The 12,651-nt window shown below is 45.1% G+C and overlaps 1 protein-coding gene across 3 annotated transcripts in view; it reads right to left on the bottom strand.

Annotated features, from left to right (window-relative positions):
• Camk1d (calcium/calmodulin dependent protein kinase ID) overlaps positions 1 to 12,651 on the bottom strand; it is a 401,559-nt gene that overhangs the window by 48,773 nt on the left and 340,135 nt on the right. The window lies entirely within an intron of this gene.

Raw genomic sequence — 12,651 nt, 5'->3', positions numbered from 1 at the left:
GTAAAATTGAGCCTTGATCAGAACTTGTTGTCTTGGCTCCATTGTTTCTTCCGCCCCGTCTAGATTCCTCTCTTTTCAGTCTGAACTGCCATTCTCAGTTGAACCGTTCGTGTTGTGGACTGCGGGCAGGCCGCAACAACATATTATACTATATATAGTTAATATATTTATAGCATATATTATATAATATGTGATATATAGTAAATATACAGTATTATAATATATTATGTGTATTATATTATATAATATATATCATATAATTATAATATGTATATCCACCTGTCTCAGTTTTCCCAGCTCTGGTATTACAATTCTATCATATTCATTTAAAAACAAAAGCAAAAATAAAACCATAGGTTTTGGGGATTGAACTCAGGTCTTCATGCTCACAAGGTAGGCACCTTACCACCAGAGCCACCTCTCCAGGCCTGTGCTTGGGTTCTTGAAGGATGTACTTGCTACAGTCATTTTTATAATGTGGGATTATACCTACACGGTAAAGTTTGTAGCATTAATCATGTGACTAGAAAAGGTTTCTGGTTTGCATCTGCAGCATGGATGTCAGGGAAAAGTTCAAAATTATCAGTAAGCAAATATCATGATAACAAGGTTGTGGATGGAAATATAGGTATTCATGCTAAACTTCCGTGGCTCTTCTTGATGTTCTTATTTAAGCTATACTGATAAAAAATACAAGTAAATTTTAATAAACCTGTAGAGCACAAACCATTTGCCGTCTGGTGAAGTTCTTAATGCCCTGGGAAGTCAGACAGGCTGTGAAATACGACATAAAATGCCAGGCAAGGTGGCTGCTGCCTGAGCACTGTTGAGAGTCTGAGGCTAGCCTGAGCTATGCACAGAGTTCTTGGCCAGCTTGGGCTACAAAGTGAAACATTGTTTCCAAAGCACAAGACCGGAAAACTAAAAACAAGATACACTAAAAACAAAAGAAACAAAATGTAAGACCATGAAGAAAGCCCTTTGCAAGCCTCATTCGCAGTAAGTAGGTCCAAGTCTTTCAGCCCTGTGACAGGGCTCACATCCCAAGCGCCTGGGTTCTCATCTCGCCAGCAATGCGACTGCTGGAACTGCAGGTGCTTTGGAACATTGCTTGGAAAAGCTCGCTGCAATCAATGGCTTTCAGTACTTCCTTCTCATTCTACAGACATTCTTAGAAAACAGAATCTCAGGGGCAGGGAGAGTGTGTGAGGCCCTCTGTGTAATCCCTGGTAACACACACACACACACACACACACACACACACACACACACAGTGTCTCAGTGTGTCTGTTTCTGCCTGTCTCTCTGTCTCTGTCTCTTTGTGTCTGTCTCTTTCTGACTCTGTCAGTCTGTCTCTCTCTGCAGGTTGGTACTAGAAATGCCCAAAGCATTGGGATCTTCATAAGTTTCCCTTTTTTTTTTTAATGTTTTTTTTTTTTTTTTTTTTTTTTTGCTGAATCCACCTGCCCCTTCTCATTTTCTGTATCTCTTTTACCTGGGCAGTAGCAGCTAGCACCGAGGGAGCTGAACGCTTCCTCTGGTCTTTTCTGAGGCCAGCTTTCATGGTGATAACCAGTCAAATGTCTCAGCATTGTGCTACCAGTCTCATACCAATTGGCAAAATTATTCTGAAATTCTTTTAAAAAGGAAATAAATCCACAGCATCCAGTTGACAGTCTTGGGGATAACAAATGAGCTTGTAGGCCAACGATATGCAGAGCAGCTTCTGGGGACTTAGGAAGCAGCACCCGTGGGCCATGCTGCTAGGGTGCCCTGTACTGGGAAGCCAAGGGATTTTCCTCTCGAGGAGAAACATTCGCTTCTAAAGCATGCAACAAAATTTACAGGTGGTAGGAAATCCAGGCAATTATGTACCGACAACCCTAACACTTCTCAAAGAGTGTTATTTCATCCAGTTCACCTACATGGAGTTAATGGCGAGGGGATAGGGACAAAGGCTCCTGGCTTTTGGGGAGGCCACCAAGCACTTGGCAGAGCAGGAAAGGACCTGTTCTCCTGGCATAGCCTGGACAGAGGTACCTCCAGTGAAGAAAGCTGTAGTCACTGGAAGGTATTGAGAAGAATTATACCTGGTAGATCCAGCCCTCTGACTGGCTCAGTCAGAGGCAGGCTTTTATACATAGAGAGAACAGGCGCAGGTTGTGGAGTGGGAAATCTGAGTGACACACAGTTGGGTCCTTCAAGCCCCTCACAGAAATCCTCCAACACGCCAGCCACATAGTTCACTGTGCCTGATGTCCCCTGCCCTGCTTTGAGAATCACACTGTCACGTCCAGACAGGGACACAGAGCAGCCAGTCCTTTTTAATTCTGGGACGAACATAGCCCACTTCAAGTGAAACCCAACCTCGTCACCACACAAGCCATCATTCTTCGGAGATGATACTTTCACATTCCACACAAGTGGGTTATAAAGAGATTTACCACCTCAAGAATGTTCAGTGGGTACATCCAACGGTGCGGGAAGGAGGGAAGAGGAGGGAGAGAGGGGGCGAAGAAGGGGGAAGAGAGAGAAAAGAAAGAAGGAAGGGAGTGGAGAAAGGAAAGGTAAAGGAAGAAAATACCCAGTGGACTTCAGAATACCAGTTACTGTTCATTAGGAAACATGCATTTGAGTGAAAGCAAGACCAGTCATTCTAGGATCAAATGATTTCTGACAGGAGTATGTCTGCCACTCAGGCCATTCCTCCTCCTCTTCTCCTCCTCCTTCTTCCTTCCTTCCTTCCTTCCTTCCTTCCTTCCTTCCTTCCTTCCTTCCTTCCTTCCTTTCTCTCTCTCTCTCTCTCTCTCTCTCTCTCTCTCTCTTTCTTTCTTTCTTTCTTTCTTTCTTTCTTTCTTTCTTTCTTTCTTTCTGTAATCTTTTAATTCACTTCACATCCCAGTTGCAACTCTCCTGCAAGGACATTTAAGGACTCTAGGCTTCACTCTATCAGGAGAAGGGTGTTAACTTATGAGACAATAGCTCAGAACTTTCTCCCTCATTGGGCTTAGGTACTGTTCATTTAGCTTTCCTCACTCCTCCTTCTGGAAACTTGCTTGGCTTAGAACAGCAAACAGAGCTCACTTTTATGTGAAGCATGTAGCCTCAACAAGGCATCAGGGCAGCCCACAAGCTGTCAGAGTTCTCCACAGACAGAGCCCTCTGGATGTCCACGTTTCCCTCAGACTTCGGAGAAAACAGTAGGTCTAGAATTTAACACAAAGGGATTTATTACTGCAAGATGCAACCAACCCACATACGGAAAATTCCACTTTGTGGGCTACGGCATCTATAAACCAAGCTATTTTATATTGACTCAGGGAACGTGTTCCTGGTAAGGGTGGGGCTCCAGAGATGTGGGGAAGAAAAAAAAGAGAATTTCATGGGCCTTTTGTCTTGTTTTTAAAATAATTTAATAGCTGATTTTTCTTCTTGAAAGGGACTCAGGAAAAGGATGTATCTAAGTAGAAAACATAGATCAGATGTCCTGTGCCGGTGGGGACACAGGGCCTGGTTTTTACAAAGGACAGCAATTTCTCCCTTTCCCAAGCATTCCAGGACATACCCAAAAGCAGCTCCTGCTAGGAAGGTAACAAGGGAGCCACCACTGTCACCCAGTTCAAGTTCACGTTGGAGGTGATGTTTTCTCCTCTTTAGATATTTGCCACCCTTCCTCTCAGCATGTCACGGGTGATCACCTCAGTGGGTGAAGGACAGTGGCTCATCAGGAGGGTGCAGCTCTAGAATAAAAGTCAATGGTCTGGAACCAAGGGGAGCATTGCCTGCTTTGTGCAATTATCTCGCCAGTGGTAACCAGAGTGCCTCCCTTTACTGGGGCCTGGCTTTATGGGGCAAGGAAGTGACTCTGGCTACATCTCCAAGGAACATAGTGTTCTTCTCCTCCCGGGCATGGACCTCAGACAGAAACCAAGGAAGTAACTGGACACCAGCCACAGGAGCTGCCTTCTCAAGGAAGACAGTGAGAAAACAGAAATGTTCCAGATGAGCTCAAGTGTAACCTGACTGAAAGTCTGAAATTACTGCATAAACTCTAAAAACCCATGGTTCCCATGCCTGCCATCCTAGCACTTGGGGTAGAGGTAGGAAGACCATGAGTTCAAGGTCATCCTCAACCACGTGTAACAAGTTCAAGGCTAGGCTGAGCCACATGAAAGCCTGCCTCACACCAACGAAAGGCAACAGTACATTGTCAGCACCTTGACTGAAGCAAAGAGTAGATTTATAGGGAGGTTCTCTGCCATTATATCTTGGAGACACTATCACCTGCCCAGGTGACTGTGTGCTGTTTTTCAGGGTGCCTGTCACTTTGGTCTGGAGTGAAACATTAGGGAAAAGAATGCATGTTCTGAAGAAGAGCAAGTGTGACCTCTCTTGATAAGGGATTTCAGGAAGCACTTAGGTCCAAAATGGTCACCTGACCCTTCAGGAAGACACAGGAGAAATATATCCCTGGCAGAGGAATGAAAACAGTCAACTACTGCAGCAGAATTTCAAAGAGTGAGAGCAACACCACACGTGACCGAGGTGGAGAGATGTCTTTGATCATTTAGATTTGTATGAGACAGGGTCCTGTATAGCCCAGGCTGGCCTCAAACTCATGAACCTCAAGGATGACCTTGAACTTCTATGCTCCTGCCTTCACCCTCCCAAGTGCTAGGCTGACTGACGTATACCACCAGAGGTATGGGTTACACCATGTTGGGAATCAAACCCTGGGCAAGCACCCCCCTAAGCTGCATCTCCTGTGAAGATTTCTTTTAAACAGTAGGAAAGATGAAAGTTCCAAGATGGAAAAAAAAGTTCTAGAGATCATGGGGAATAAAACTCAGCTTTTGTGTGATTACAACTTCAGACATACATTTTAGAGAGTATTTGGCCTTGAGAGAGAATTTCATTACAACAAGGAAGGGATGATGGATGTTCTTGGGTCTGTTTCAGGAGAATTCTTATCAGCAATATTTTAAAACAAATAAACCAATACCTGATGAGGGACTGTCCCATGAAGACCTTCCAATGTATTAGAATCTGGAAATGGCTAAGCCTGGAGCTATAGGACATGCCTGTATTGCTGGCACTTGGGAGACGGAGCTGGAAAGATGGTGAAATTTGAAGGGAGTCTTGTTTCCATAACAAGATCTCTTTTCTAAAGAAACACACACACACACACACACACACACACACACACACACATACAAACCATCCAAATCCAAATTTCAAACAAGACCAAATGACACCATCTGAAACACAGGCTCATCCTCTGCCATGGCTTGCCTTCCATCATCTTCTACCTCAGAGAATGCAAGTTCTTGAGGCAACTCTGAACTCCTTTTGTTGCCATAGAGTCCTTTGCTGTTTTTTACCCATGGTTTAAAGCTGTAATTTACTAAAAATGTCTACTGCTAAAGAGCATCAGCCCACTCTGGTGTTTCGAGAGCCCCTTGAATTTGGTTTCAGGTGTGAAAAGTCTCCATGAATGTGTCACCTTGGCTGGTAATTACCTTGTAGACCTAAGCTGGGATTACTATGCCAACTCTCTGAAGCCAGTGTGTAGAGGAATGAGGCTAAGGAATAGGAAGGGAGTGGGAAAATTGGGAAGTAGCTCGGGTGTTGAATGTGGAAGCAACTTGGAATTTAGTGGCCTGGGAGGCTGGAATGTTTGAGTAAGGAACTTTAGGTCAGTGTGGTAAGAGATAACTGCTATGCTGGGGTGATGCATTTGGCCTCCCACCCTGCCTGGTTTAGGGCTGACCAAAGTACTTTACTCTCAAGGTAATCTGTCCTTCTGACAAGAAGCTACACTTGGCTTTTCCTTGTGAGATGTGGAGACTGAATTTGGGTCCTCATGTTTTTAAAAAATCATGGTAAGAGGTAAAATTGATCAGGATAGGACATAGAGCCTAGCAGTAGGGGTGCTGACCTAGCATGTGCAGGTCCCTGGCTTTGATCCCTTGCACATTCTACTGACAAAGAACAATTTAGTGTAACCATACATGCAAGGCCGCATTTAACCTGTCTACATTTCAGTAATGAGCTTTTCGTCCACATCTACACTCACTCCCGTGAAGAGGGATGAAGAACAAAAACAGGTTGCCTAGAAGTCTCCCCATTTGGGGGCCCTGTCTTTTCTAACAAATGGAGTCTAGTTATAGCACGCAGCAGAGAATGTTTGCTGGGGTTATCACTGTCAGGATGGTGTGAAAGAAAGAAATGGAAAAATCTTATTTGGACCATCTGCCTACCGTCAGCTCTGCATGACAAGTTATCAGCTACATCAAATCTCATTTTAGCTCTGACCTGGGAGAGGACAGGGACAATGAGGGGGATACATCCAGTCAGCTGCCAAAACGTAACACTGAGAGAGAGAGAGAGAGAGAGAGAGAGAGAGAGAGAGACTGAGAGCAAAGCTCTGCTGGGAGAATCTACCACAGGGAGGAGAGGAGCTCCGGGCAAAGATCAATGCAGATTCTGTCCTCTGAGGAGAACAGAAAGGAGAGATGCCATCAAATTAATACAATTTCCTCCTGTCTGGGTGAGGACAGAGATAACGGCAGGAGTGCCTTGGCATATGGCCATCGGATATCTACAGAAGTGCATATATCTTGGAATAACAATGTTCCGTTATCCCTTTGAATTTGGTTTTAGTCGTGAAAAGTCCCCACGAATATATCACCTTGGCTGGTGATTACCTTTTGGACCTAAGCTGGGATTGCTATGCCAAGTCTACTAAATTCAGTGGTAGAACACTTGCCCAGAGTGGAGAGGGCCTGGGTTTTATCCTTAATACTGTCCCCCTCCCCACAAAAATTAAAGAGGATACATTGTCTAGTATGTTTGGTTACGTATGATAAAATGAGAACCTACTTTAAATGAAAGGCTGAGCAACTCCTTATTCCCAGCCAACGGTAGAGGTCTGTAAGAGCATGCTTTCAGGGGCTGAGGGGATGGCTCACTTTGAAATGCGTTTGTTGTACAAGTGTAAGAAACTGGGTTCAGATCCCTAGGGCCCCATTAAAAACCAGACACTATTCTATAGTAGAGGTTAGATAACTAGAAGGAAGAGAGAGATGGATCCCCATAGCTTGCTGGACAACCAGTCGAGCTGAATCCATGGATTCTAGGTGTAGTGAGGGACCAGATCTCACAAGATAAGGTAGAAGGTGAGTGACAAAGACACCTGACAGTAGCCTTGGATCTCACACAGACACACACCTAAATGAATAAGAACACATGCCACATACACACACACACACACACACACCCCAAAACCAAAAAACAAACACTTGCATTCAGACCTGCTATGGTTGGTACCAGCTACAGGCTAGGTTGTCTCACGGATGCTGGGTTCCAATACTAATATCCTAGAGTTTCCAAGCCCTCCTCCAATCTTAAATCTCAACCCAAGTTTTAAAAATTTAGTAATCTCTGAATTCAGCACATTCCTCTAAGTGGGTGGAAAAGGAAACATCCAAGAACACTGACCAACTGTCCTCCAGCTTCACTGATGGCATGTGTTCTTATTCATTTAGATGTGTATATACACATGAGTGTCTGTGTGAGATCCAAGCTTGAACTGCTTTAGGCAAGTTAATGTAGAAACAGAGGAGTGGTGCCTGCCGTGGCTGGGCTAGGAATGCTAAGATAAGTTCTGGAAGGACGCTGGAATGGTCCCTGTGTGGGAACCACCAGAGACTCGTCAATAAGCCATGGGTTAAAATTTTGTTCATGTAGTTCTGATCATAAATAAAATGATGCTCCCAGTTCCAAGTGAAGAGCAATCTGGGAATAGCAATGGTGTTCTGGGAATAAAATACTGCAGAGTCATTGCTCAACATGTGCTAGTAATGAAAGCTCTCACTTTAGAACCATGGCGGCTCAAGTAGAGACCCCGCCCATCAGCCACCTTCCTCTCTCTACAGCAGCACCCTGGTAGGAAGAGAGCAACATGATACCCTATTCTTGAGAGACATAGTCAACTTGTTTTATTCCCTCAAAGTTTATTATTATTTGTTATTTCTCAAACCAGAAGATGTGATTTTGGTCCTTGAATATGAGTAACCATGTTAGTATACAGAAAAATGAAATGAACACACTCCACATACACATATGCACACACACATGCATACCACATACCACACTACACACATACACACACATGCACACCCCATATACTATACACACCACATACCTACACATATAAACACACATACACACACACACATATTCACACATCTACACACCCTACAATACACACATCGATACACTTACCACATATCCATATACCCCATACACACATACACACACACCACACACACTCAAATGCACATACACTCACACATACACACCTACCATGCACCACACACATAACACACACACACACATACACTCTACACTGCACATGCACTACACATACACACACCAAAGTCATACACATACCACATACATACCCACAACACACATACCTGCATATATATGTGTATATATATATATATATATATATATATATGCACACCACACACCAACACCACACATACCACACTCACACAGCACACACACATATATACCACCCTTCCACACACAGCATACACATATATGCACCCACCCACACAGCACAGCACACACATAGTACATACACACATACCATACCACACACAAACAGCACACATACACAACACACATAGATATACACTACCCTCCCCCCCCACAGCACAGCACACATATAACACATATACACACACACCACACATATAGCATAAACACACACACATATACACACACACCACACATATAGCATAAACACACACATACACACACACACACAGTCCCAGGCTCTCCTGTACTAAATACCTCTGTTGTCACCTCTGTTCATTATCAGTTACATGATTGAGATAAATGCTTCCTGTCACATACTCTGTGACCTTAGGGGACCCATTTGGACATTTTAATTAATTCCATAGATCAGACACTCTGACTAAACTTCTTAGTTGTGACTTTGCCTCTTGGTGGCATCAAGGAGAACAGAACCCTAGACTTAATTAAATGGATTCCACATTTAGGTTTATGCTGACAGACACCTTGTACCTCTGAGCAGCATTGCCACCAGATGAATCGATTATTTCTCTCATTATTATTACCAAAAAGAACTCACTTGTAGCAGCTTGTTCTACAAGCTCAAGGAGTCTGGGTCCTTCTCATAGATGCCACAGGCAGCAGCCTCAAGGAGTCTAGGCTTATGCAGCACTGGTAACTCTCCTTGTCTTTGCCTGAGCTCCACCTTCCTTCAGGTCTTCAGATGTCTTGGTTGTGCTAGCTACTGATGACCCCTCTCCTCACCAGGACTTTACAGTTTGCCTGTGAAATACATTGGTTTTGTTGTATTTGAATACCTTACCATATGCCCATCTGTACTGTACACCTCGATACACAGCTTGCAGTAGGAATGCAATACCAAGGATGAAGTGATATTTATTGTCACAGTCTGCATGGGCCATACCTCCCTTTTATAAAAGTATATGTAGGGACAAAGAAGATGGCTCAGAAATAAAATGCTGGCAGTGCAAAGATGGGGATCAGGATTCTGCCCCTATTGTGCCCATAAGAAGCCAGCTCTGATAGTGAAAGCTTGTAATACCATCCCTGGGGAAGCAGTAGGAGGATCCCTGGGCATGCTGGCCACTCAATTCAGCCCAATCGACATGCCCTAGTTCTCAATGAGAGACACTGTCTCAAAGGCAGATGGTATGGAGGACTCACTCCCGAGACCATCTTCTGACATCCGTCTGTGTGCACCCTCCATCCACATACATACCCCTTACCTGTGCTCCTGAGATAACACACGGGTGGATTTATTTTCCAGAAATCTGTCTCCTTCCCACTCAAATGTAAGGGCATGAGAGTAAGGATTTCTGCTTGCCTTTCCTTTTCTTTCTCCTATTATATATATTTTTTCATTCTGTTAGGATCCCTCAAACAGAAGGCAGGCACCAAATAATGAATTCTTGAATATATGAACAATATAGCAGTGAACATTTTTAAATTTGTAGAGACAAGGTCTTGTCATTTAGCTCAGGCCAGCCTCAAATTTGAAATGCTCCTGCCTCCACTTCTCAAGTGCTGCAATGACAGGCGTGTACCGCCGTAACGTCATCACCATTGTGAAAATTACCTGTTGGCTTTGGTTTCTCATAACACTGAATGCTTGAGTTGGAATCTCTACCTGAACACCAAACAACTCTTAGGAGAGAATTCAATAAATGTGTGTTGAAGGAATGAGTGAAAAGAGAAGACATCTTAAAAGTGTCACGAGCCTTGTGCTTTGTGTGCAATTCAGCATGTATCTGTATAAAGATGAGTAAGATACAGCCCTTGTTGGAGCCAAAGCCACAGTGTGGTGAAGAGATGAAGCAGGCATGGACCCCGGTTCAATCTGATCAGGAACTGAAAACAGGGATAGAAGGATTCCAACGTTGAAGGAGAAGAGGCAGGATGGCAACCAGAAGAGGTGAGGGCTCATCTGGGCTTTGATGGATGCATAGGAAATTGGTACAAAGACTTGGGGGTAGAAAAAGACCCACATTGGCTGATGACTGCTCAAAGACCCCAGAGACAGGTGCCCTCTCTCGCTCTGGGTGCTCGGAAGATATGAGCAAAACCAGTATCTGTGTCACTATTGCTCTAAGAGAACTCAGGGTTTGGCAACCAAATCACACAAGGACTTGATTACCTGCCCTTTAAGGAGGGACTCCTTAACACTGTCCCTAAGTCCATCCTTTCTGACCAAAGCTAGAAACCAAAACAAAGCCTGCAGGTGGCGGCCACCTAGCAACGGGGACACCGCTGTCCACATAGGGGAGCCAAGAGTCAATCTAGAAAGCTTTAGAGTTTTCCTGACTCAGAATTAAAATGAGATCAGCGGGGTGCACAGGTAAGAACATTCTGCTAGAGCAGGTAAACCTCAGCTTGAAGCCCGAAAGCAAAAAAACGGGCCAGAGTGATGGTGCCCTGGAGCCTGGAGCCTGGAGCCTGGAGCCTGGAGCCTGGAGCCTGGAGCCTGGAGCCTGGAGCCTGGAGCCTGGAGCCTGGAGCCTGGAGCCTGGAGCCTGGAGCCTGGAGCCTGGAGCCTGGAGCCTGGAGCCTGGAGCCTGGAGCCTGGAGCCTGGAGCCTGGAGCCTGGAGCCTGGAGCCTGGAGCCTGGAGCCTGGAGCCTGGAGCCTGGCTCACCACCTGGGGCGTCTTCACCAAGACACTGAATCTCACAACACAAGCTAGCACCCCTCACTTTTGATACCCATGACTCATGGTGGGTGGAACAGACTCTTTGTTTGCGGAGTCCCTTGTTTTTCAAAGATGCCAAGGACGCACCTTCTCTTTCAGCCCCCTGCTGCCTGCCAGGTAGCACAGACAGCACATGGGAGAAACTGCATCCATACACCATACACCCACACATCTTTGCACCAGCTGCACATGCACTTGTCACTCACTCAACTCCCCCTCTACCTTTTCCACATTCCACAGTCCCACCCATCTATGCCTCACCACATTATCATAAGACAGCTGGCGGGCCCATCTGTCGCTCTCTTGAGTCTCTATGGTCATTTTAATGACTTGGTCATTTAATGACTCACACCCCAGGGCCATGGGTCCTACCCAGGGCAGCCCCTAGCGGTTCTCTCTGCCACACCCCTCAGTGAGGATCCCATTCTACTAAACCTCTCAGCTCTTTCCCTTCTTCCTTTCACTCGTAGTTCCTGTCTGGCGGCTCTCTCTCAGCTTCCCTCCTCTGAGAAACTTGGGAAATGAAACAGTGGTGGCATACCAATTTTGGTATGACAGTGTAATTATGCAAAGACTTGAGACACCATGGAGTGCCTCCAAGGACACTGGGAACTCCCACAGTGCTCTGCTGTCTCTAGACCCATTTAGTCTCAGACTGGATCTCCCCGGCCTGTTGGGAAGGTTCCCTAGTTGTACCTAAAGACTCATGGTAATAGTGGAGGCTGTTAATACTAATTCACCCTTCCTTAGGGAGGCTTACACAGTGTTCCCTCTCCCCCCTCCCTTTTCTTCCTTCCTGTGCTGGGGACACAGTAGGCACTGAGTACATAGTTGATAAGTGACTGAATCCACTGAGGTGAACAGTTGTCTGGGAAAGTGCTCCCTGAAGGCTTGGTTCTCGGCATGTAGTACTTTTGGGAGAAGGCAGACCACTGAGGTAGGGCCTGTTGTGAGTTTTCCTGGTCAGTGCGACTAGACCTGAAGGTGTTAATACCCCATCCTTTACTCTTCTTTTCTGCTTCCGGTCCCAGCCACAGGGTGAATGGTTTTACCGAGTGCTGTGATTTTGTTGCAAGCCTAAAAGCTACAGGGCCAATAAATCACAGTCTGAAACCTCCAAAAGAAAAAAAATCCACCAAGCAAAATTAACCTTTCTTATTCATAAGCTGATTTATCTCCGGTGTTTGTTATTGCAACTGAATGCTAACACAGTTCTGGTGGGCTGTCTCCAGAAACCAGAAGATGAATCTCAGCACCAAACAGTTCACACCTGTCAGTAGCCATCTCTGCACTTTATATGGGTAACAGAAAGAAGATGCACTTGTGATTTTAGGAAAAGCTGTCACAACCCCTGACTCT

Source organism: Mus caroli, unplaced genomic scaffold (genome assembly GCF_978045245.1).
Source record: "Mus caroli unplaced genomic scaffold, Mus_caroli_1 scaffold_2, whole genome shotgun sequence".
Taxonomy (NCBI): Eukaryota; Metazoa; Chordata; class Mammalia; order Rodentia; family Muridae; genus Mus; species Mus caroli.
This window is presented reverse-complemented; position numbering and strand designations above follow the sequence as displayed.